At 37.5% G+C, this 23,884-nt stretch overlaps 1 long non-coding RNA gene across 1 annotated transcript in view; it reads left to right on the top strand.

Annotated features, from left to right (window-relative positions):
• Nucleotides 1–20,404, top strand: part of LOC120481980 (uncharacterized) — a 40,628-nt gene extending 20,224 nt beyond the window's left edge. Inside the window, exons 2-4 of the long non-coding RNA XR_005623407.2 lie at nucleotides 5,959–6,055; nucleotides 7,033–7,184; nucleotides 20,186–20,404. This is a non-coding gene — a long non-coding RNA (uncharacterized LOC120481980). The remainder of the gene's footprint in view (nucleotides 1–5,958; nucleotides 6,056–7,032; nucleotides 7,185–20,185) is intronic.
• Nucleotides 20,405–23,884: the final 3,480 nt, after the last annotated feature.

Raw genomic sequence — 23,884 nt, 5'->3', positions numbered from 1 at the left:
AATTATGAACTAGTTGTGCGTTTGCTACTGTTACACTTTAGTTCCAAGGGGCATTAAAATAGTACACTTACAAGTTTACAACTATTGACATAGTATAAAATGTAATTGAACATTATTTAAGTATACTTCATAAAATGAACCTGAAATACTTCCTTTTCGTAAGGGAGTTTGTAGTATCCATCAAGTCAAGTCACCTTTATTTATATAGCACTTTACGCAATGCAGTTTGTTTCACATCAGCTTTACAGTGATTAGGAAAATGATGCATTTCAGTGTTGATTCAGTTTCGTTGTAAAGATAATTAATTATTAAATTAGTTCATTTAATCTATAAAAGCAGTTCTGCAATGCCATCGTCCAGATCAGTTCAGCTCTCATACAACAGCATCAGTCAGATCAATAATAATGTTGATTATAAAGTGTCCCCAAGGCAAGCCAGAGGCGACAGGGGCAAGGAACTCCATCAGGAGACAGGATGGAGAAAAAACCTTGGGAGAAACCAAGCTCAATCAAACATGGCGTGATTATGATTCTGGCTGCATCAAAAGTCAGAATTCAGATCGGGATGGGTAGGATTCAAATATGCATTCAGATGCTTTTGCTTGAAAATTGTATTCATCACGCCGAATTTGGCCATTGGTGCGGAGGACCTGTCTGGTTCTTTGGGTCTTTGTCGAGGATCTGTGCTAATGACTGTCATGTCAATGAGGGAATGGTCAACACGGTCTCTGCTGACATTCAGGGGTGCATTTTGGCTACAAAATTCAAATAATTTTGATTATTATTTGATTAAAATAATATAAGAAATAAATTAGAAAAAAATAAATTAGAAATCTTGCCTTGGCTACTAACTGAAATAAACTTTGTTACATTACTAAAATGACTAAAACTGAAATAAAAATAGAGAAATATTTAAAATGAATAAAAATAATGACAAAAACTGTAAAAGCATGCTCACATTTAGTCTAGAAAAAATGATTATGTAACTCACATTACTTGTAATGTGTTACTCCCAACTCTGGAATGAAAACTATTAGTATGTAAAATATAGTAAGGTAACCAGCACAAAGACAACGTTGTGCTATTGAGCAAGGAAATTAATCCCAAATTGCTCTTGGGTGATTGTCTCTCTGTAAATCGCTTATAAGCTTGCAGCATACTGAAAACATTTCTACATGATCTGTTACACTTTATTGACATTGCTCCAATTGTGTACTTAACATTTAAATCAACAGTGTCCTAATACCTGTGGCTTAGACAGCAGATGCAGTGTAGAAAGCTCTTTACTAGAATAATATTTATTTCAGTGAAGAAGGAACGACTAAGGTTAGATAGCAAACAGAAATACTTGTGTCCAGCATGACATGATGGAGGTCCTGCATGATCAGAGGATGTCACTGTCCTCTCAGATACCTGTTCTCTCTATAATTAGAGTGGGGACGGATGTGTGTGAGTTAAAGATCAGAATCTCATTGTCTCAGCAGGGGTCCAAGCTTTCATCCAGATCATAGAGCAGCAGTAAAACAGTTCTCTACATGCATGGTATTTGTTCTTACTGTATATCAGACTGTTTTGTGACAGTACACAACATTTAGATCATTTCAAACTGAATGGCAAACTGAACTCCTGTCCCTTAAGTGTCTCTAAAATGATCCAAATGTTTACTTGGAGGCCGGATGGTGCTTTGTGAGCAGGTGGGCTCCATTTATATTCAGTGCTTCAGATTCCTGCAGTGGGGTCTGTAATGTGGAGGAACAGGAGAGACGGGTTTATCTGATGGCACATATTTACTCGTCCTACTGTCTTGCCCTGGAGCTGCAATGGCAATGTCCAGGCCAGACCAGATCTTTATCATGTCCTCTTGGGCCAGTGCACTTGTGCCTGCAGGGACACCTTTCTTTTGACATCTCTGGCCTCTATTCATACTCATAGCCATTCAGCTATTCTGTGTTACTTCTGACAGTTTGAAGAGGAGTTATTTCTGTTAACGAGGTGTTTTTATGACATGATCTGTCATATAACTGACAGTCAACAGATTTAATCCCATTTTCTTCAAAGTTTATTGAGCCCATGGATTTTACGGCTTGGATAGAAACAGATGCATGTTTTGTTTTGTTTTTTTTCTTTCTTTCTTTTAGAATTAAAAATCTCTTATTTTTGGTAACATTTTTGGTCTGGCTGGATTGATTGTTTATTCAATAAGACAAGTGAAGTAGCAGTTTATTTATTTTCTTCTTTTTAAAAAATTGTGCTTATTTGCATGTTTAAATGTCCTGTGAGTATTTATGCAAGCTGTTTTGCACTTTTTTATTTATCAAAAAATTCTGAAAGAACATATGTATACCACTGTTTCCACAAACATATTAAACGAAACTTTTTTCATCATTGATGATAAAAAGACGACATGTTTCCTTAGTTCCAAGACTGTATTAATTCAGAATGAAGACTGGATTAATGGCTTCTGAAAATTCAGTTTTGCCAGCACAGGATTAAATTACTTTTTTAAAATTAAATAAATTCCATTTTAAATTGTAATTTTATTACGAGGCTTATTTCAAAAACGTTTAATAATCTAGTTTTTAACAGTTCTAATATGGGCAAAATTGAATTAAATAGGTCAGGTGGGTATTTTAATCCACCTTTTGTACACATTTTTATTAAGTTCAATATTATAGGCATACATTTTTATTATGTTTGTTTATTTGTATATGTCCCCGAAGGGCAATTAATTTTACAGCAAGAGAGCATACAAAAAGGACAAATTTAGAAAACATTAATAATTTCAGTAAAAAGTTAAAAGGTAGGCTACCTTTACAAATTAACACTAAAATAAGTGTTAAAATGAGCTGATTATTTGATATTATGTTTTACATAGGGAACATAACATCAAATGATCAGCAGCCTTTTTATAATTGTTTCCTGAATTTCACCCTGGAGAAACGTGAAGCGACGGAAGCATGTGTGGTGTTAAAGTGTTGATAGAGGAAATGCACTGTTCCCCCAAGCATCACGAAGAACATTGTGGCTTCAGCGCCAACACAATTTCCTTAATGCTCCCCCTGAGATAGGATAATGAATCTGGTTTATGACTCTAATGACTAAGATGCAGAAATTTGGGTGGAGGAAGTACATTTTGTGCCCTTGTTGGATCAACAGTGTCGAGAGCTGACCCTGGGCAGGTGATGACGTGGGTTGTCCACCTCTTTCCTCGTATCGCTCAGTCTAATGCTCTGACTTCTGCCTAAAACAACCAGCGACAGACACCTGTGAAAACAGAGGAAAGAGCAAAGAGGTGCTGAAGAGTTTAGGCGCAGTGTCACGTTGACTGTCAAACACTGCTGGAACATGCCTGCTCTCTTCAGCTGTTTCCGTTTCGATTTTGTCCTCATGCAATCTTTCAACATTTAGAAGTACACTGGGTGTATGTACTTGTGATTGTGACGTTTGTTTGACCTTTTATGACTGTGCAGTGTTAACAGGATGAGTTTCATATGAAGTAATATATTATTATTTCTTATGAATTTTAATATTCTCCAACATAGGCACTGTCGGATCAGTATATTAAAACACACTTTTCCCAACTCGTAGTTTGGAGGGTCGTGTTTAAAAGTATTCTGTGGTGGAAATAACATTCTTTGTTTTTATTAAATGAATAAAGAAATAGCTGACTCCTTTGTCCTGCAATGGCTAATTGCATTAGATATCATTTTATGTGTCCTTAATGGACACAAATAATTTAAGTATTTTGTACAACGTGTCAAATCTAGCTTGACTGGAATCGATGGACAATAATTATATTCTCTCAAGTTTTCTGTGAAAGTAAAGAAGAGCTTCCTAAAGGTATTGTTCAAATATATTTTTGAAGAGTTAATTTTTCATTGAAGGATTTTCAGAGGCATTGATGAAAAGGCTTGGATTCTTTTATTAGTGTGAAGTCAGGACCAGAATGGTAACATGTTTGAATTGTAACAAACTTGAACTTGAAGTTCACATCAGCAGAAATACAAACACACAAACGTGAGGATCCACCATCCTCTCAGCCACTACATCCGAACACTGGAGATTAAGGACTTCACCTTAAACTTTTCAAACTCAATCGCAGTGACCTGTACCTGCCATCTTGGGCCTTTTGGGATTACACGTGGCTATTTTTGTTGTTGTTTTGAGATTCCCAAGGCTGTGGAAGTGCTGTTTCTCATCTCTTCCTTCAGCACTTTTTGTGAATGTGCGGGGAAGACCACATGTGGATGTGAAGTGCCGATTATCATACCCCTTTAAAAGCATAGGACTGGAACGGCCTGGTGAATGCCTTTCTATCTGGAGCAGCTCCACCTGTGGGAATGAAACAATTATTATTTTTGTTCACAGCATATCTATGCGTCCATCAAATGCAAAAATAGATTTACATTACAGGTCAAAAGGTTGGAATAATTAAGAGTTTTTAAATATTTTTAAGGAAGTATCTTATGCTCATCAAGGCTGCATTTATTTTAAGACTTTTTAATTTATTCCAGAGAATAATCATTGGTTTCTGAATTTAGAATGATTTCTGAAGGATCATGTGACACTGAAGATTGAAGTAATGGCCACTAGAAAATTCAGCTTTACCATCAAAGGAATAAATTACATTTTAAAATACATTTGAATAAATAAATAAAAAAATATATATATTCAATATATATTATATTTAATAAATAATTTAATTTAATAATATTATTTAATATTTAATATATATATATACCAAAGGTTTGATTGGTAGTTTATAACAATCTTTTTTTTTTTTTATAATAACATAAGGTAATATACCTTTCTTATCAACGATTGATTCTTTAGCTAAACCGATAGTGTTGTTTGTGTCACTTGGGCTGTGTAACTGGGATAGCGTTTCCTGCTGAGGCCTCTTCAGCCGGAAGCAGGGCAGCCCAAAGGCTAGGGCAGGCCTGCGATTGTAGCCCCCCACTGGGCCTGAATGAGGGTCCTGCCTCCCATCAATTTACCCCTGGGACCTGCCCTGTGGAACACAAGACTTTACAGCTCCAATCCAATCGAATCCCCAGGCAATAGAGGCCCAAGTGAAAGAGAGACAGCAGGTAGTAATAGTCACTTAAAACAGCAACAACATTCCTCTGTGGGCAACCTCGCCCTGCCTGGTGGAATCGTGGAGAATCCCACCAGGTACAGTCATAAAAGAGACATGATAGCTGACCTCCTCTAATGTCTAGCCATACACCAGCTTAGCCCTGAAATGAGGCTTATTTTATTAGTCACCCTTGGCTAACATAAATGAAATATAACAGTATAAAGCAGTATTGTGGACATTTAAGGCACGTTATGAAACTACAGTTGTTCAACGTACATCCATCCAAAACGTGCAAGCCAACGTGTCTGTATTGGCAGCAGTACAGTTTGACTAAGCCATAAACTAGCTGATCTAGAACTGGAGTAACCGCACCCACGTATGGTGTGAATTTAGAGTCAACTACTACTCATACGGCTCCAACAGAACCTGAATGGTCTGCATGATAGATGCATATTAAGAGACCTGTACAAACCAGTGGTGCCACTTTGCGCCACGTTTGCACGCTCAAAAGGCCTGTGATCTTAGTCACCTGGACATCACACCATCCTGAACCTGTTAGTACCCGTGAGTGAACCCGTGCGTGTTCATTTATTGCCCAAGCTACCTGATGTTCTACATAATAAGTGTTTTTTTTTAATAATAATTTACCAAAAAATGAAAATTCATCATTATTCACTCTCATTTCATTTCAATTCTGTTTGGCTTTATTTAATCTGACTGCATGACACAAAGGGACATTTTAAACATTGTGCAGGTAGAATGAATGCACCAAATCAGAGTGTGAACCATCTGTAAATGCATTTCATTCCTTACATATTTGTCTGTTGTTAGGAATCCTGTGCAGTATAACTAATTTTTCCAATCTCTTTTTCTTTTCAGCGTTTATAAATGGCTCCTATTGTGTGATGACTAATAGTCCAGGTAGTGGCATCCAGCTGAGTTCTGACAGTCCCTCTTTACTCTTCCCCAGGCTTAGGTGGGTTCTGCTTTGACTTGTGATTAGTCTTACTCACTACACACATCCACCCATAACGTCTGTATGGACACACACACAGTCCAGTTGTGTTTCTTTAGAATATTCATAGACAATGCTTGTGTTTAGAAAAGATTTTGTTGACAATCGGAAACCTATTCATGGAAGTTTGGCACAGTAAGTCATACCTAATGCCAACATGTGCTGGTGTTGGCCATCAAAGATAATTTTTATTTTTTTAATAAACTCGACCTTTATATTTGATCTCTTGGAAAATTCTGTTATTTTGTAAGTTCTAATAAAGGAATCACAGTCATGGAAAAACACTCACACCCCCTGCCAGGATTTATGGAATTATTGCAAGCTGTTCAACACACTTTCGTCACAAGCAAAACAGCTCGGTGTAGATGTCCATAACAAGCCCCGCAGTGAAGTTAGCTTTAGAAATAGCTATGGAGTTTAAATGAATAAACACTTTCACAGTTCAGGCTGATTTCCAAGACAACATCAAGTGGTTAAAGGAGCGCTAACTGATTAAATGCTGCATGCACTGCTACTTTACACATGACTGCATGGAAAATACACTTCAAACACAATACAGTACACATTTAGCAGGAATATTATTACTTCATCAAAGTAATAATTTACTTTCAATTAGCATGGCAATTTTACGGACAAACATGATGTTTACTCCTTTTGCAGCAACAAAACTTACAAAAAAAAAAACTAGCACTACAATTACTATTTACCAAATCTTTCTTCAGTTAACATGGTTTTATCCCCAAATTCATCATTCAAAATTACAAGTACAAAACAGTATAATCTCTCTAAAATATTCACAATTATGGCCTATTTGTCCATCATCCGTCAAGTTGTCTTCCTTTGAGAACATTAGACTGTATTATATCTAAGGCCCCACGCAGAGATCCTTCCTCTCCCTTACACTCACCTGTGTGTTCTCTTTGCTGTGTCCTGGCAAGTCTGTGGGCTGCAGGGGGCCAGCGCTGACTGACAGAGACCCTGCCGTGAGAGGTGGAGAGCTCCTCATGAGCCTCAGCATGCAGCCCCTGTCCCAGGCCCGCCTTGAGGCCTCCGGCCACTCTCAGACCTCATCCACAGACCTGTTGGGCAGGTGAGTCTGAACCACACCAAGACCCAACCTTTAATTTAACCTGGCCCACGTCTATATGCATTGTCTCTCAGGAATGACCAATAATCACCACAGCTAGATCTGTCAGTCTGTCTGTCCGTCCATCCATCCAGACCATTTTTTTTATGAAATTTGATGACTTCAAGAACATGCACAAATCTGTTTATGTTTCACATCATATGTGTGTGGGATAAGGTTTAGTTCACCAAAAGTCGGTGTTGCCTCTTTACAAGGTAGATGAATTGTACAGTCTTATGCCATAAAAAAAGAAAGAAAAAAATGAAAATGGGAAATGCATTACTAGAACAGCCCATACTAAAGATGTCTAGAACAATAACATATTTTGAGAAAATATATTTGCTCTGTAGTCAGACAAACGTTCCTAATTTGTTCGTGTGAAACGGGTGGATTCAAATGAAAGTAATTTTGAAAAGCTCCCTTGAAAGACAGAACTTACATTATTATTATTATTATTATCTATCTCACGATGAGCAGCGAAGCTAGTAATTATAAGTGATTAAGTAACCATAGGGGTGTTTCTTGAGCTCCGTCTCGTGTTACAGTGGAAACTGGAGATGTGTGTCAGATCTGATTGTTGACAAATTTGTTTTATTCGTTTCAATGCAGCACATTCCAGCTCCATAAAGTGATTGATTGTAGGTCTTGGATGTTTGATTCTCAGACAGGGTTAGACATGGGCTGGGTCCTCTTAGCTCCACAGGGGGTTGTGGTTTTGGGCTAGCCTGTGCACACCATACTCGGCTCTAAAGGTATATGTGAGGAGAGCCACGCCAAAAATCTATAGTGGCAAGCCTGTTATTTTCTCTTGTCTTTGAGAACTTCACTTCCTGAAGGAGAGCAGCGTGAAATAAGATTTCTACCAAAGGGTGCTGAAGTTAGAGATGTTTAAAGACATCAAAGTGCTTTCCTAAAATAGTTTTATGTGGACGCAGGATCTGTCATGTTCAGCACACCGTCCTCATTGTCTTTCCTTTAAGTTTACTGCAACTCAACAATTTCCACTTTAGGCCATTTATATATAAACTGAACAAAATTATAAATGCGAAACCCCATTTTTCATGAGCTGAACTCAAAGATCTACGACTTTGTTTATGTACACCTATTTCTCACAAATATTGTTCACAAATCTGTCTAAATCTGTGTTAGTGAGCACTTCTCCTTTGATGAGATAATCCATCCACCTCACAAGTGTGGCATATCAAGATGCTGATTGGACAGTATGATTAATGCACAGGTGTCCACAAAAGGCCACTCTAAAATGTGCAGTTTTACTGTGAGATTTCACGTAGTGTAACTGCATAAAGCTTCTGTGTTGTACATACATTACGTTTCATTACGTGAAATCTCACAGCCCACAGAGAAGGAAATGAATTGTTGAATAAATTCGTTATTTTTGTTTGTTTTTTGCACACAAAAAGTATTCTCGTCGCTTGATAAACTTAAGATTGAGCCACTGTAGTCACTCAGACTATATTAACAATGTCTTCAATAACTTTTGGGCCGGCCAGTTTCAATCTCTTAAGATCCTATGGAGGAGTGATCAGATTTAATCAAAAATGTCTTAATTTGTCTTGCAAAGATGAACAAAAGTCTTACGGGCTGGGAACAACATGGGTGTGAGTAATTACTGACAGAATTTTCATTTTGGGGTGAACTAACCCTTTAAGTGGAAATTGTTGAGTTGCGCGTAATTGAAATACAATTGTGAGTAAATCCTCAATTTTTTTTTTTACAAACAGGACTAACCAGTTTATGAATGACTTTTAAGTACCACTCTATTGAATATCTGAATTTCTTAGTAGTTAGCACTATGCAAAAAGCATTTATTTGCAGGTCTACATATTAAGAAACGCATATCAGCCTAAACAGACCTTCATCAGGGATTCAGGGCCATCGTATTGGTATTTGAATCTGGTGTAAATCTGAGTTCAAGTCTGGATTTGCATGAGTCACAAAAAAAAAAAAAATACAAATAAGAAATTTGACTTTAGCTTGGACCAGTCTTTATTTGGACCATGGTTGCATAAACTTCTACGCCATCTATTTTTCCCCCTTAAGACTGGTCATACCTAAGTCAGTTAGATAAAAAGGTAGATTGGTCTATTTGAATCCAACAAGTAAGACTGATAAGCCACAACTAAGTGCTGGTTGGCCAGACTAATTCTTAAGACAGTCTTAACTTAGCAGTTTAACACAGTCTCATCCCAAAAAGTCATATAACTGACGTTTTGGGACGTATTTTGACCATACGTCAATATCCGCCTTTTTAGGGCCCCCTTAAACGTCGGTATAGATGGCGATCCCGGGCCGTCATACAACTGACGCTTTACCTTTAACGTCAGTTAGGTGACGGGTTAGGTTTAGGGTTAGGTTTAGGTATGGGGTAGAGTTAGGATCCCATAACCTCATCTACCTACGTTTAAGGGGGCCCTAAAAAGGCGAATATTGACGTATGGTCAAAAGACGTCCCAAAATGTCAGTTATATGACGTCTTGGGATGAGACCGGGTTGAGCAGTTACATTTGTGCATCTGGCACCAGATCAAATCAGATCAGCACTGTGTTGTAATGTATAGACTGTTCATTTATCACCAATTGAAGTGGTTGCTCACAATAAAAGAAAAGAAAAGAAAATTAAGTCACCATTTACACATTTGTCATTTCAAAATTGTATGACTTTATTTCTTCTGTGAAATACAACCAAGATATTTTGAAGAATTTGTCAGTATGTTTTGTCCATAAAATGAAAGTCAATGGGCTTTGTGTTATCATTGAATGACAAAAAAACAGTTGAAAAATTCTTTAAAATATCCTCTTTTGTTTTCCACAGAATACAAGTCCTACAGATTTGGACCAACAAACGATTTATTTTGATATTTTTATGAAATATTTTTTGCTTTTATTTGTGATGTCCTTTTAATGTCATCTCATCCCTAGACTTAAACATAAAGTATGTTTATGTCACATGTGTCTGTTGTGATCTGGAATGCTGTTTGTGCGCTATAGGTTTTGCTCCAGATGGAAAAGTGTTCTGTCCTTTTCCATGATTTCACAGAAAAGCTAGCAGGGTCTTCCTGTTTCCAAGTTCCCTGGCTGGATCTGGCTCAGAGAGATATCACAATACAACACACACAGTTCCACAACCTTCCCTTATACCCCTGACACCTTGGAAATGTCACAAATAGATGATTCCATCTAGTTTGTGCAGTTTTTTTCACCATCAGCATCACTAAAACAGGTGTTGGCTCTTCATGCACAGTTGTTATTATAGCTTAAATCGCATTGAGTTTCATGCAAATGGTGTTGCGTTATAAACTGTCATGTTTTGCTGGGAGAGACGGCTAGTTTTTGTATTGTCTCAATGAGCGGTCCCAATGGAGGAGCTGCCGGCCATTAAAAGTAATTATTTCTTTTTTTGGGATGGATTTATTGTGAGACAGACAGCTGAATGAGGCAACTCTCATGTCTGTGGGAAATGATAATTACAAAATGGTTTTGAAATGTGACCAAGAGGCTTTTATATACAGAGCACAAAATATCTCCTAACCTCCACTGTAGTTTGGGCTAAATGAGACATCCTTGAGTCTCACACTCATGTACATGGAATGAGTGTTTGAAAACACCGCTGTTGTCTTCCTGTGCCTCACTATACAATTTCCCATGTTGAAATTGCACAATTAATCAGTGAAGTGGCTTATTTTCATGCTGTTTGCGGGGTCAGAAAGAAATGGGTGTAATTTTGAAAATGGTTGCATTGAGCTCTTAAAATACTATTATGCTCAGTTTCCATGGTCATTAATTTGATCTTATCCATATTTGTTGTTACTGAGCTTACAACAAATACGACAAACATTTCATGTTTAGGCTCAGTTTTTTACGATAATTGTTTGATTAGAAAACATATTTTGTTAGGCCACAATTTACTGTATCTGTGACTCGGGGAGTTTTAATGTCAGTAATGTTTTTCTATTTGAGGCTTGAATCAGATAGACTTGAGTTGCATGAATCAGAGTGACTCTAAGATAGATCATAGACTTCTGGAATGTTCTCAAACCCTTCAAAGTCCAGCTCTTTGCAGATCTCACCACTTCCGTTAGATTGTTTGATCTCGGAGGTCCCTGGAGATCACAGCTTGAGAGGCGATGACATTGGCACAAGGAAAAAAAAATGGGGTGCCTGAAAGAAAGAGAGAGAAAGAGTAGAGAAGACAGAGAGAGAGAGGCTTCAGTTACAGTGAACACAATATGTCAAAGATGGAGACGGGGGGATGGGTGATTCCTTCCGTATTTTTAGAAAAGTGTCACAGAAAGACAGAGGCGAGAGAACTGGAGGAAGGGAAGCATGATCATGAGAAGGTGATACTGCCCTCTGGCAATGAGACAAATTACCACCTTTTCTTTTTGGTCTCTTGTTTTGAGAGGTGGTCAAAGCTCATGCCTGCTTATCAATGTTTCCCCTAGGCCTCAGCAACAGGTGTAGTTCTCTAAAAGATTGTATAACGGTTCTAACATTTACAAGATTTAACAGTTTTAAAAGCAATTATACAAAAACTATGTCCAGTTCAGGTCAACATTGTATTTCTGAATGCACACTAATAAGGTTAATAAGTAACACAGAAATCTAAATGATCTAATATAATCAGGGAGTGATTTGTTTGTATGTAGTATTTTTCCTGATTTGTGACCCTGGATCACAAAAAAACCTTTCTACTAAATCTTTTTACAAGATTTTCATAGTCAAACTTTACAATTTTCTATCTCTGAAAAACACAAGATGTAAGAAATAACAGACAATCAAAACATGTTCTACAGAAGATGAAAAAGAATGGGTGAAGTTATCCCTTACTGCATTGTCCATAACTTCACCACGTAGTTGTCTATAGGACCTATCACCGATTTACTTCTTAGACACTGGAACCAATGCGAGTGATGAACGATGAATCATGGATCGCATTATGACCTTGTGACTGTCCCGACAGTGGACAAATGGAGTCATAGAAGCATCTTGGTCAATGTATTCTGGAGCGAACTGTCAAAGACCAGAGTGTGTGTGAGCAGGTAACCGTGCTCCGTAGACAGGCTGGGTGGGGTGTCGCCATGCCATAGCCCTTGGATTTTCTCACAGTGAGATGAATTATCTTCGCCTGGTTATCCTGCTTCATGCCCCGGAGGCATCCTTAATCGCCCGCCCCCCTCCTCCTCGCTCTCAGCCAGGCCACCCCAGATCCGTTTACCCCTCCGACAGCGGTTACAAAACAGGCCTCTGAAAGGAGAGGACTTGCGTTACAGTTTCAATGTGTATGCTTTTGCTCTTTTTTAATTACCTTTTGTAAGATGCACTATATGGTTTCAGGCACCTGGGAGACCTTCATATAGAAAAATACTATGTCAGTGTTTGCCTCGAGGCGCTGGCCGGGGATGTAGTACATTAAGACAAACAGTCTGTACCGCACCAGGTTCTCCAGGGATGGAGAAGAGGCTTCTAGCAGCCTTTTGCGTCCCGCCACTGGATACTGACTGCATACAGCAGGGTTAAGGCGGGACATATCTGCATAACAGGGAGCACAGTGTAACTCTAGATTGTGGATGTAATATCAGTCTAAATGTTACAGTCTATGTCATCACATATGCAGAGGGACACCTTTTCAGTTATGCTAATGCACTTCTCTGATTGCCTTTGCACGCAATGCTGATTCTTGTGAACCGAACAGAGAAGGTTTAACAAGGAAGTGTTTAGCAGGTCTGTTGCTTCACCTGACAAATTATGCATGTTCCTATATTTGTAATTGTCTACCAAAAAAAACAAACAACCACTGATGTTTGTAGAGTATTTCTAAAGTATTTCTTTGGATATACTGTTATATTTAAAATTATTATTTATATATATAAATATATATAACTATTATATATACAGTCTTCAGCGTTACATGATATTTCAGAAATGTGCTGATTTAAAAATTTCTTATTATCGATGTTGAAAACAGTTGTGTTGCTTAAAGCAATTGTTCACTTTGAAATTAATTTTTGATATGTTTTAGCTTACCTCAAGGGCATCCAAGAAGTAGGTGTCTTTGTTCCCACAGTATTTTAAATTTTGACATTTTTGGGTCAAACCGTTGTTGTCTGTCAGTCATATAATGGAAGTCTATGGGGATTTTCTAAAAGAGCATGCACGGAGAAGTCAAAATTAAACATGACTCGTGAATGTAAGTACACATTGATGGCCTAAGACATGAAACGAGCAGTTTGTGTGAGAAAACAAACAGTATTTATATCGTTTTTACCTCTTATAACCACAGCCACGTCCAACTGATCTGACACAGGATTGAGAAAGTTGGAGTAAATGGAGTAAATGAGAGAGAGAGAGAGAGAGAGAGAGAGAGAGAGAGAGAGAGGCCTAGCCATGTGAGCAACTTTTAGCGTGACCTGATGACTGGTGTTTTGATAAGACTTGTCTGAACACTTGTAATACTGGCTCATTGATACAGAATGAGTCAATAATTCTGAGAAAAAACATGAATAATCAGTATAAACAACTATAATGATGTTGGGATATTTCTTTAGGCTATCTGCAGCTGTCAGATAAACCAAAGGACATCTGACATATAATAGTAAACCACCCCACAAAAGCTCATTTCACATTAGGATGCATGTTACGTTCCTAAAGAGCTTTTCCCCCTTCCTTACCCACCCATTCCAATGTTGAAAACAAGATTCCCAAATATTTAAAATCTGCTTACATTTTCCAATCATGGTTTTGTGACAAATATCTATGAAGACAATTACAGTATATATATACTTGCCATGTTTATTTAGAGCTATCATGGTCCGGACAGGATGTTTGCTACGTCATGCAGGATGCCAGCATGTGCCACATTTAGGGGGAAAAAAGGGGGGAACCACAACATTTTTTTTTTTTTTTTTGCCGGTGGCTGTGAACATTTGAGATTGGGAACTTTATCACAACCTGCAGCAGTAATAGTGTAATTAGTTGTTGGTTTTTCTCTTCATGTGGTCCTGCTCGATTTTTATCACAGGCGCCATTTCAAGGAGTTGTGGAAAAAGGCGATGTGCAGTGATCTGGGTCCAGTCGAGTTGTGTGGTCCGTGATGGGAACTGACACGCCGTTGCTGCTGGTCTGTTTGTTTAAGAGGTTGCTTGAGCTCCCGGTTGTGTCATATGCCCGTCACAACTCATTCCGCAATTGTAATGTATATATATATATATATATAGGAAAAAAACGGTTGCAATTATGAGAAATACAAGGAACTCTACCATTTAAAAGTTTGGGGTTGGTAAGATTTTTTTGATGTGGAAACTTTTTGTGTGTGTGTGTGTGTGTGTGTGTGTGTGTGTGTGTGGAAACTGATACATGTTTTTCATGATTCCTTAATGAATAGAACATTCTAAATAACACAATTTATTTGAAATAGACATTTTTGTAATAATTAAAAAATGCATTTACTGTCATGTTTGATCAATTTATCGTATTCTTGCTGAAAGAAAGTATTGGCAATGACCCCAAACTTTTGAACGGTAGTGTATAAAGTTGCAATTAGTGTTTTATTATTATTATTTTAGATGGAAACAGGCTTAGTTATTATAGTAATTATTATTATATAATTACTTTATATTGAATAACTATGAATTGAATGTGGAATATGCAATCAAGCTCGTCCAGAAGTTTCTTACGTTTCTTTCTTGTCTACTTTGCCGAGCATTATTAGTACTGTATATCACTTTATTTTGAAATTATTTGTAAAGGGAGCCAGCCATTTAAAGTCATTTATGGATTTGAGGTCAAAGGAACAGCAGGTCCAGTCCCTCTTGTGACAGCCTGTTCCTCAGTCCAGCACCTTATTGCTCTGTCAAGGTTTGATCAACAGTAATCACTTCACTACAGACCAGAGTGACCAAAGGCGGGCTGAGATAGAGTCCCACCTCTAACAGACACACAAGAGGGGATGGAGAGATAACACCTCAGACTCTCTCAGCTAACAGATGTGTGAAGTGCACTTACACTTTTCTCAGAATGGACTGATGCCACCATGAGCGTTGAGGTAGCTTCATCTGGTTTCCTGTTCTTACACTGCTGACCATCTGGTGAGAAGGCCCGGCACAGATATGCATGATACAGATGGACATCACTTCAACTGTGCTTACTTTCCTGGACAATGTCTTGGTAGATGAGCCAACCAGGGCAGTTGAAGTCAATTTGATCAATTAGCACCCTGTAGGTTTTTTTTTTTTTTTTTTTTTTAGAAAAAAACCCAATAGAAAATATTTTGTAACATTTTCCAGATCTTGTGGTAGTGTGCCATCAGATCATCTGGGACCAACAAGCTCCTGCTTATCCCACCGAGGGCTAAACGTCCCTTTTCTTATTAAAGACCTGAGGCTTGTGAAATGCTTGTTATCTGACTGTTGAAGAACAACTAAGACAAGGCGAGCTCAGACACTCTTATCTCTAATGGACTCATTACCCTCATATCCTGGGTAAAATAAGCATCAGCATAAACAAGTGATGCCTTTTTAATATATGCGAGTTATTTGATTAATTTGTTTTTGTACGTTTTTATTTTAATTCAAGTTTAAAAGTTTCATTTTCAATATGCTGATTTGGTGCTGCAGGAAATAATTAATATTTATCATTATCAATGTTGAAAACAGTTGTGCTGTTTACATTTTATTGGAAACAGCTACATTGTTTTAGCATTGTCTGATAATAGAAATAATTTGTGTATGTGTGTGTGTGGTAATAAATGTAAAAGTGTTTACTGTCACATTTGATCAATTGAAAGTATCCTTGTAGAATAAAAGTACTGTATTTTTCACAAACAACACATATGCACTTAATTATTTTATTGTCGTTTGTAAGATTTTGCCAATGATGTAAAATGTTATTTAAGGGATAGTTCACTTTGAAATTAATTTTTGATATGTTTTAGCTTACCTCTAGGGCATCCAAGATGTAAGTGTCTTTGTTTCCGCAGTAGTTTCAATTTTGATATTTTTAGGTCAAACTGTTGTTGTCTGTCAGTCATATAATGGAGGTCTATGGGGTCCACCTCAAAGAGCATGCACAGAGAAGTCCAAATTAAACATTATTCAATGACTGGTAAATGTACACATTGATGGCCTAAGACACGAAACGAGTGGTTTGAGTGAGAAAGCGAACTGTATTTATATCGTTTTTACCTCTTGTAACCACAGCCACGTCCAAGTGATCTGAGGGCGCGTGCGCTTTGTGGCTGTGGTTACAAGAGGTAAAAACTATATAAATACTGTTTGTTTTCTCACACAAACCTCTCATTTTGTGCCTTAGGCCATCAATGTGTACTTACATTTACGAGTCATTAAATCATGTTTAATTTGGACTTCTCTGTGCATGCTCTTTGAGGTGGACCCCATAGACCGCCATTATGACTGACAGACAAGAACGGTTTGACCTAAAAATATCAAAATTGAAAATACTGTGGAAACAAAGACACTTACATCTTGGATGCACTTGAGTTAAGCTACAACATATCAAAAATTAATTTCAAAGTGAACTATCCCTTTAATTCTTCTTTTGCTCATATAGTACCACTCGCCACAATTTGTAAATCATTATTTTATTTAAATAATGATAATGTGATCTCTCTCTTCAGATGTGCAAATGTTTCACCTTAATTGTGAAATGTGCTGTAGAAAAGCTAAAAATAACACTATTGTTTTCATTGTTTACATTAATGACATTTTTATTCTTAACATAAGCTCTGTGAAAATTTCTCTTCCTTGTTCTGCTTCAGTGTCACGTGGTCTAAACTCATGCAACACATTTTAGTAATGCTCTCCTTCTTTCATTTTTCCTTTTCTCATTTGTCTTTCACTGCACTGATGTCTTTAGGCAATATAGGGTGGTTCAATTTAGTACACTGCCACGTGAGAGGGCTCGTCGCCAAGCTCCATGCCTCCCACAGAAACACACGCTTGGCATTCTCTTTCTTTTTCCCTCAGCAGACAAATTGCAAGTAGATTATTGTTGGTGTGGCTCCTGGCTGACCTGGCATTAGTCCATGTCAGGAATTCCTGAGATGTGTGTAGGGAAGACCACCCTTTACCCCGTAGATAAAAGTCCTGCTTTGTTCCCAGGGAGTTCTCTCTCTGCTGGCTGTAGTCTTATCCCACTTGGCATGTATTCTGACATCAGCGCAGGGAAAAGAGAAGATGACTAGTGCCAAGCAGAAACTCCCATTGGAGAGCAGAATAATGTTGGGGAATTTGCACAAGGACCGCTGTTCTTTTGGTTTCGGTGCTGCTTTAGAAGCAGATATTTTGCTAATTGCTTGAATGTGAATGCAAAAACAGATTATTCCTGCCAGATTATACTTCATTAACATTACTATTTCATGTAATGGTAATGATTATGATTATACCTTTCTTCATGCCTGCATGAGTGAATTTTTGGAACCCCTTGACTTTTATTTTCACAAAAAAACAGTTGAAATGTTGTGTTCCACTAAGGAATAAAGTCATACAAGTTTGTAACAATGTGAGGGTGAGTAAATGATGGGACAAAGCAGTCCGGTCTTGTCCAGCCAGGTGTGAATGAGCCTATAGGTGAGTGTGAACAACCGTTAGGCTCCCTGGAGTCTCTCAGGGTTATTAGCAGCTCAAAGACCTGATTGCTAACAGCCAGTTCAGGACTAGTTCCACCTGTTTAAGCCTGAAAACACCCAGGATTGCTTAAAAAACAAAGCTAACTGTCAGATAGGGCTTTCCCTGAATGTCTACTTGTCATGAGCAAGCGCATTAAAGTAGAAAAATGCATTTCCACACAAAAGGAGTGAAATAGAAGTGCATATTCGAAACGAAATGCTTCGAAACTCGTAGCAGGGAAGTTTTACTTAATGGGGATGAATAACTGTATAAGTTGGTTTGACTGATGATGTGTGGAGACTAGAGTATTTTCAAGATTCTGTGAGTCTGAACATGCTGCTCACAGCATGAGGTTTCTTTTCAGCAGTAATTTGTTAGTTGTCATGTTAGTCCAGCCCAGTACTAAACCTACAAGTGTTAAAATCCCATTGCAACTATTTGCCTCAAATATTTGGATGCGGAATACATTAATGACCTCACTCTGATAAGGGTTAATTAGTTCGACTTAATTGACCTGGTAATTCTGATTAATATCTTTTTAATCTCATTAAGTGGGCAAATGACGATGTTCGCAGTCTGATCCCACAAATTATTTGCAAGGAACTCTCCATTGCAAACAAAGGAGGAATTAATGAATGCGGCCTCATGCTGGTGGCTGCGTGTTTTAGTTGATAACTAGCCTACTAAATGGTGTAAAGAGAAAATACCAAAATGTGCATAGGGGCATTTAAATGTTAAAAGGACAATTTGATATCTGAGATCATTTATGTTTGGTTCTTTATATACAATGCAGTTGCGGTTTAGCCAAAGGACAAACTGCTCCATTATTACCTATAGAGAGAGGTCACTTATTGTAAATGGGTTAAAAACAGGTGGCTATTTTAAACTGCTTAATAATTGTTGAAAAACGTGTGGTTTTTTTTTCACTCTCATCAAACCTCCAGGGTGCGAACTGATAAACTGCCCCAGTTGGGTCACCTTACGGAGACTGTGCCGTACACATTGTGCAGGAAACTCAAGTAGTGTCATTCACAATATAGCTGCTCTATTTCATACATGAGTCTTCTGTTGTGCTCATTTTGGGTTGAAAGCCTGCAGGTACTGACGCTATGTTTTGGTTACACAATACCCAACATTGTTTTTTTTTTTCTTGCGAGGGATATTATGTGAAATGCTACGGTTTGTTGAACCCAACCTGTTAGTAGAAAGTGTAATCATGCAGCTGATCGATATCTGACACTGATGTAGCCACGCAAATATGGCATTTATTTATGGCACAGACTGTGGTTGTCCCTTTGCACTGTTATCAGAGGTTCTCCTTACCGTTCATAGATCGTGCAGAGCACTTCCATTTATTCTCATTTCCCGTTTATTTTTCGTCAATGGATGAATAGACCATGAAAGGGCAATGACAATGGCAGAGTGCAGGTCTGTCAGAAGTGAAAGGCATTGCACAGACAGGTGAGCTCATAGCACGGGTTTCCCTCCAGTGCGTTTTCTCACATTCTTTACGGGAGAAGTCACCCCTGATGAATGAAAACTTTGCCCACCATGTGCAGATGGACAAAAGCTGTCGTTTAATGGGCAGGTGTTATTTCTTTAAGCTGTGGTGAGTGTTTTCCCTCTTATTCAGATGTCAAAACTACTGCAGGTTTACAAAACAACACACAAATGCATAAAGACACAGAAACCAACCACATCTGATAATTGTTTGATGGAATGTGTGACGACAATAGATATTTTTTTTCTAGATTTGATGCTCAATTCGTCGTATCCTGGCTGTTCAGTTGTTCAGGAAAACATTTCAAAACAGCTTATGTGTGATAACCCACACAACAAAACCCAAAAGTCTCAGTCTTTTGCATACTTAAAGGAATAGGTCAGAAAAGAAACACAATTCTGTCATAATTTTGACCTCATGTCATTTCGAACGGTTGATAGTCAATGGGGTACAAAACAACACTGGAAAAAATTATTATTATTTTTTTTTAAATATCTTTAATTGTGTTGCAGACAACATGAAATAAAGTCATACAAGTTTTAAACAAAATGAGGCTGAGTATATAATACAGAAATTTCATTTTTGGGCGATTTTATACCCCCTTGCTTGCTTAACTATAATTACTTTTACAATAATTTTAATTACTAATACATTTGTCATTGGTATGCACATTCAGTTCTTGATGACCGAGTATGACCGAGTAATATGTCAGAATTGTGTTTGAACATTTGGGAGCACAGGGCTGTATGGAACAACTTCTCTTGTGGACTTTTGACCCCAGACACATGCAGTCATTCACAGAGACAAGTTTTGTGTCCCCAGACAAGAGTTGCTCCAAAGCAGGCAGAAGCTATTACACTTGGAGACAAAGAAGCCTCCAGGGGAGATGAGAGACATGGAGCAGTGAGTGGGAGAGACTGAGCAGCTACTGGAAGTTAAAGGCACTTAACTGTAGACTTTTGTTGGGAAATGAATGTGAATACATATTTATGGTGTGCTGCAGTTCTACATGATGTGACTTTGACATGAGTAAATGTTTATCCTTAAAAAAATCATGTCTGGGTTTTTTTTTTAGGAGTATTGCATAAATAGGCTTGTCGGATTTCAGGTTTCACATTTATCAGTCATATTTTTTATTTTTATTTTCCCATAATTATCTATAACCCTAATCCACACCCTTCGGTAGACAATGTTTTTCCTTAGTAAATTTATTAAACCTTAATTGTCCTTGATAAATTAGCAAAGGTGTTCCTTTTTTAGGTTGTTTATGGGAGAGTGTTTACAGTGGGTTTCCCCTCCTGCTCTGGTGATGGGGGGGGGGGGGGGACTATTCTGGAGACTCTAGATTAGATTGTAATTGAAATTCAAAGTGCCTAAATGAGAAGCCAGCACTGAAAGACAAACAGAGGGAAAGGCAGTTGAGGCTATCGGCCACAGTAAATGCCATTATTTGGTTTATGTGCATACAGCAATTATAGCAGTTGGGCATCAGTGTAACTTTTTTAGTTGGAGTCTTGGTTAATCGGCTGTGTGCGGTTCCACTCTAGCCCTGCTGCTGTTCAGACCACCTTTGAGTCACTAGAGGTTTTGTCCTCACCTGTACCTTGTCTTGTCTGAGATTCTGCAATGGGTCTTTATCATGGTCCAGTGGAAGTGAAAGGACTCGTCCTTTTGTCATTCTTGTGTGCCAGACAAGCACAAGAAGATCGAGTGGACAACTCTGATGGTGGTCGTTGCAGTGGACACAAATATTTGTCCACACAAATTTGTCTGGGTGGTTGAGTCAGTGAGCGAAAGGTAATTACCTGCACTCAAGACACCACAGAACAATGAAAGGGAAAGGAGCAGATATTCAGTTTAAATTGATTTTTTTTTTTCATTGTAAGGATATTTTTTAAACGAAATTCATCATTATGCATCATAAATGACATATGGCATAAACTTATAAATCCTATTTTAATAATGTTTATAAGGTTTCTGCAGTATTGAACACAATTAGTACAGTTAGTACAAGCAAGAGATCCAGATTTTTTATGGATACAATTGATTGTGGGTGTGTGGTGACTGACTCAGCATTAGTCACTACATTAAGCAGCAAAATGGAGAGATATAATGATGAAGGAACCTGTGTCCCTGAAAGGCAATTCTTCTCAACATGTCTTAAGGAGTGTTGCTACAACATGCCTGTTTGCCATTAATACAAAAGTGATAAATAGATATGAATGCATGAATTCAGGCTGGAATCTGTTGGGTCAGTGTTTGATTGTCCATCCGTGTGTGAGAAAGTTAACTGCAGCTACTTTGACTTTGTTTGTATCACAATCTCATTTACATGTATCAGTGTAATTAGTTGATGTAGTTAACTGAAGATGAACATCAATGCTAAAAAACAAAAACAAAAACAAATTATTATACATGCACATATGGATGTAAACAGTGCTGTTTGCTGAACATATACTTGCCAAAGCTCACGTATCATTTACAAGCCATAAGTGTGTAAGGGTGGAGACTCTGGGATTGTGTTCCTTCATAAAATCAACATTTTCCTTATCTGATCTCCCTAAAAATCCAACAAAAAAAGCTTGCATGTCTTAGACTAAATACTCAGTAATCTGCTGCTTTATCTGTTAGCAAGCAAGGTTTGCTTTACACAAACATTATGAAATGTTTTCATTTAGAAAATAACATGCAAGTGAAGTGTTGGTCAGACAGCTTCAGTTCATTATGGCTAATGAGTATATTTTTTTTTGTTAAATATATCATCAAAAGCCAATTACTGTGTGTGTATGTGTATAAACGTGCCTGCATGTTTTATCAAAGCCATATAGTTTTCAGGGAAATGCTGTAAAACCCAAGAAGGAAATTCTAGGCTATGCAAACACAACACATATATCTGGTCATATTTACAATATTTTCATATTTTTGTCAGTGTTTGATTTTTTTTTAAAAACATCAGCATGAAATGCACACAGTAGATGCTTATAATTTTTCTCAAGGGGTTTATTTCTGTCCCTACTTATTCTAGGCCCAACATTCATTTTTTATTATCTTAATACAATATTTGGTATCTGCCTATCTGTTTGTCGACGCACATTTATCCATAATGTTAATCTTAGCTCTTGAATCAAGTGGACAATGAAAAAAATTCTCTGTCCACATTAGGCATCTTGTAAATACAACTGAATGTCTCCGGGAAGACGGTGTCCTGTCTGCCAATCTGCAATCTCCTTAATTGTGTTTAGAAAACCACAAAGAGCGGTAAAAAAAAAAAAAAAAAAAAAAAAAAAAAACGAAAACTCTCGTTCCTTTCAAGGACAGGACGCGTAAGGCTCTTATCGCAAAATAGTAGGCTAGTTTGGAAAATGTATCATAGCGGTCAAATAAACAAAATAAATAATAGCTAATAACAATATGCTAATAATAAACAACTATAATAGTGTTACATCATGCAGCTTTGATGTTTTAAAGACCAAGCACATGATAAAGCTTTAAACAAAGTAAATGGTGAGAATATTTCGCACGTATGTTGCCTTTTGATTTTTACAATTAAATTAAACTTACTCAGCTTGTGCTGGGGAAAGGACACCCTTATTATTTCAGGAAACTATCCATTTCCATTTCCACCTCTCTCTCTCTCTCTCTCTCTCTCTCTCTCTCTCTCTCTCTCTCTCTCTCTCTCTCTCTCTCTCTCTCTCTCTCTCTCTCTCTCTCTCTCTCCAGACAATGCAATTGTACCGGATTCTGAATTACGTAAAGGGTAAAAATAACTGGGCTATATAAACCGACAGAAACAGATTGCTGCTGGTTTGCACAGAGCAAAAGAAAAGGCACGAGAAAACGTGTCGTTGTTTCTCTGCAAATAAAATATTTGAAGCAATTTTGAAATAAAATGTATTGGCTTTACACTTTAACTGTCGGAGATATTTAATGCCACGTCTTGAAGGCATCAGGTGGAAAAGAGTAGGCCTACTATTTTGGTTAAAGCCTTGTATCTAAAATAAGCCCGAGAGCATTAGGCCATTCATTTACATTTTAATCAACTGAAAGAGGAGGTCTATTGACTCAGAGATCATTAACTAACATGTACCTGCATTGTTGAACATTGAGATTATCATGTTGTTTCGATGGCCCCGAGATTTTACAGCTGTTTTTTCAAATGCTAATTAAGCAGGAGTTCGATCTGGATAAATTAATACGGACACATTAGATCAGGACAATTTGAATACGAATGAAGAGGTGAAACTCACAGTAATGCTGCTGGTTGACTGAAACATTTAACGTTCTCCACTATATAAAATGTTTGTTTTAAAAGTAGGCTTATTCATTTATAGCCTAGGCCTATATGATTTCTGTCGTCCTCTTGAAACATTTTATTTTGCTGTTTGCAATATTAGCTATGTCAAGCACAGACATTTAGATAAATAAATGAAAAATTATATTGAAAAATTAACACATTTTAATAGATTTAGATATTTAAAAAAAAGAAGAAGAAGAATTATTTTAGGCTATTTAAAAAAAAGA

The sequence above is a fragment of the Pimephales promelas genome, chromosome 5 (genome assembly GCF_988280905.1).
Source record: "Pimephales promelas chromosome 5, fPimPro1.hap1.1, whole genome shotgun sequence".
Taxonomy (NCBI): Eukaryota; Metazoa; Chordata; class Actinopteri; order Cypriniformes; family Leuciscidae; genus Pimephales; species Pimephales promelas.
The sequence above is the reverse complement of the archived record's forward strand: the minus strand, read 5'-3'. Positions and strand labels throughout refer to the sequence as shown.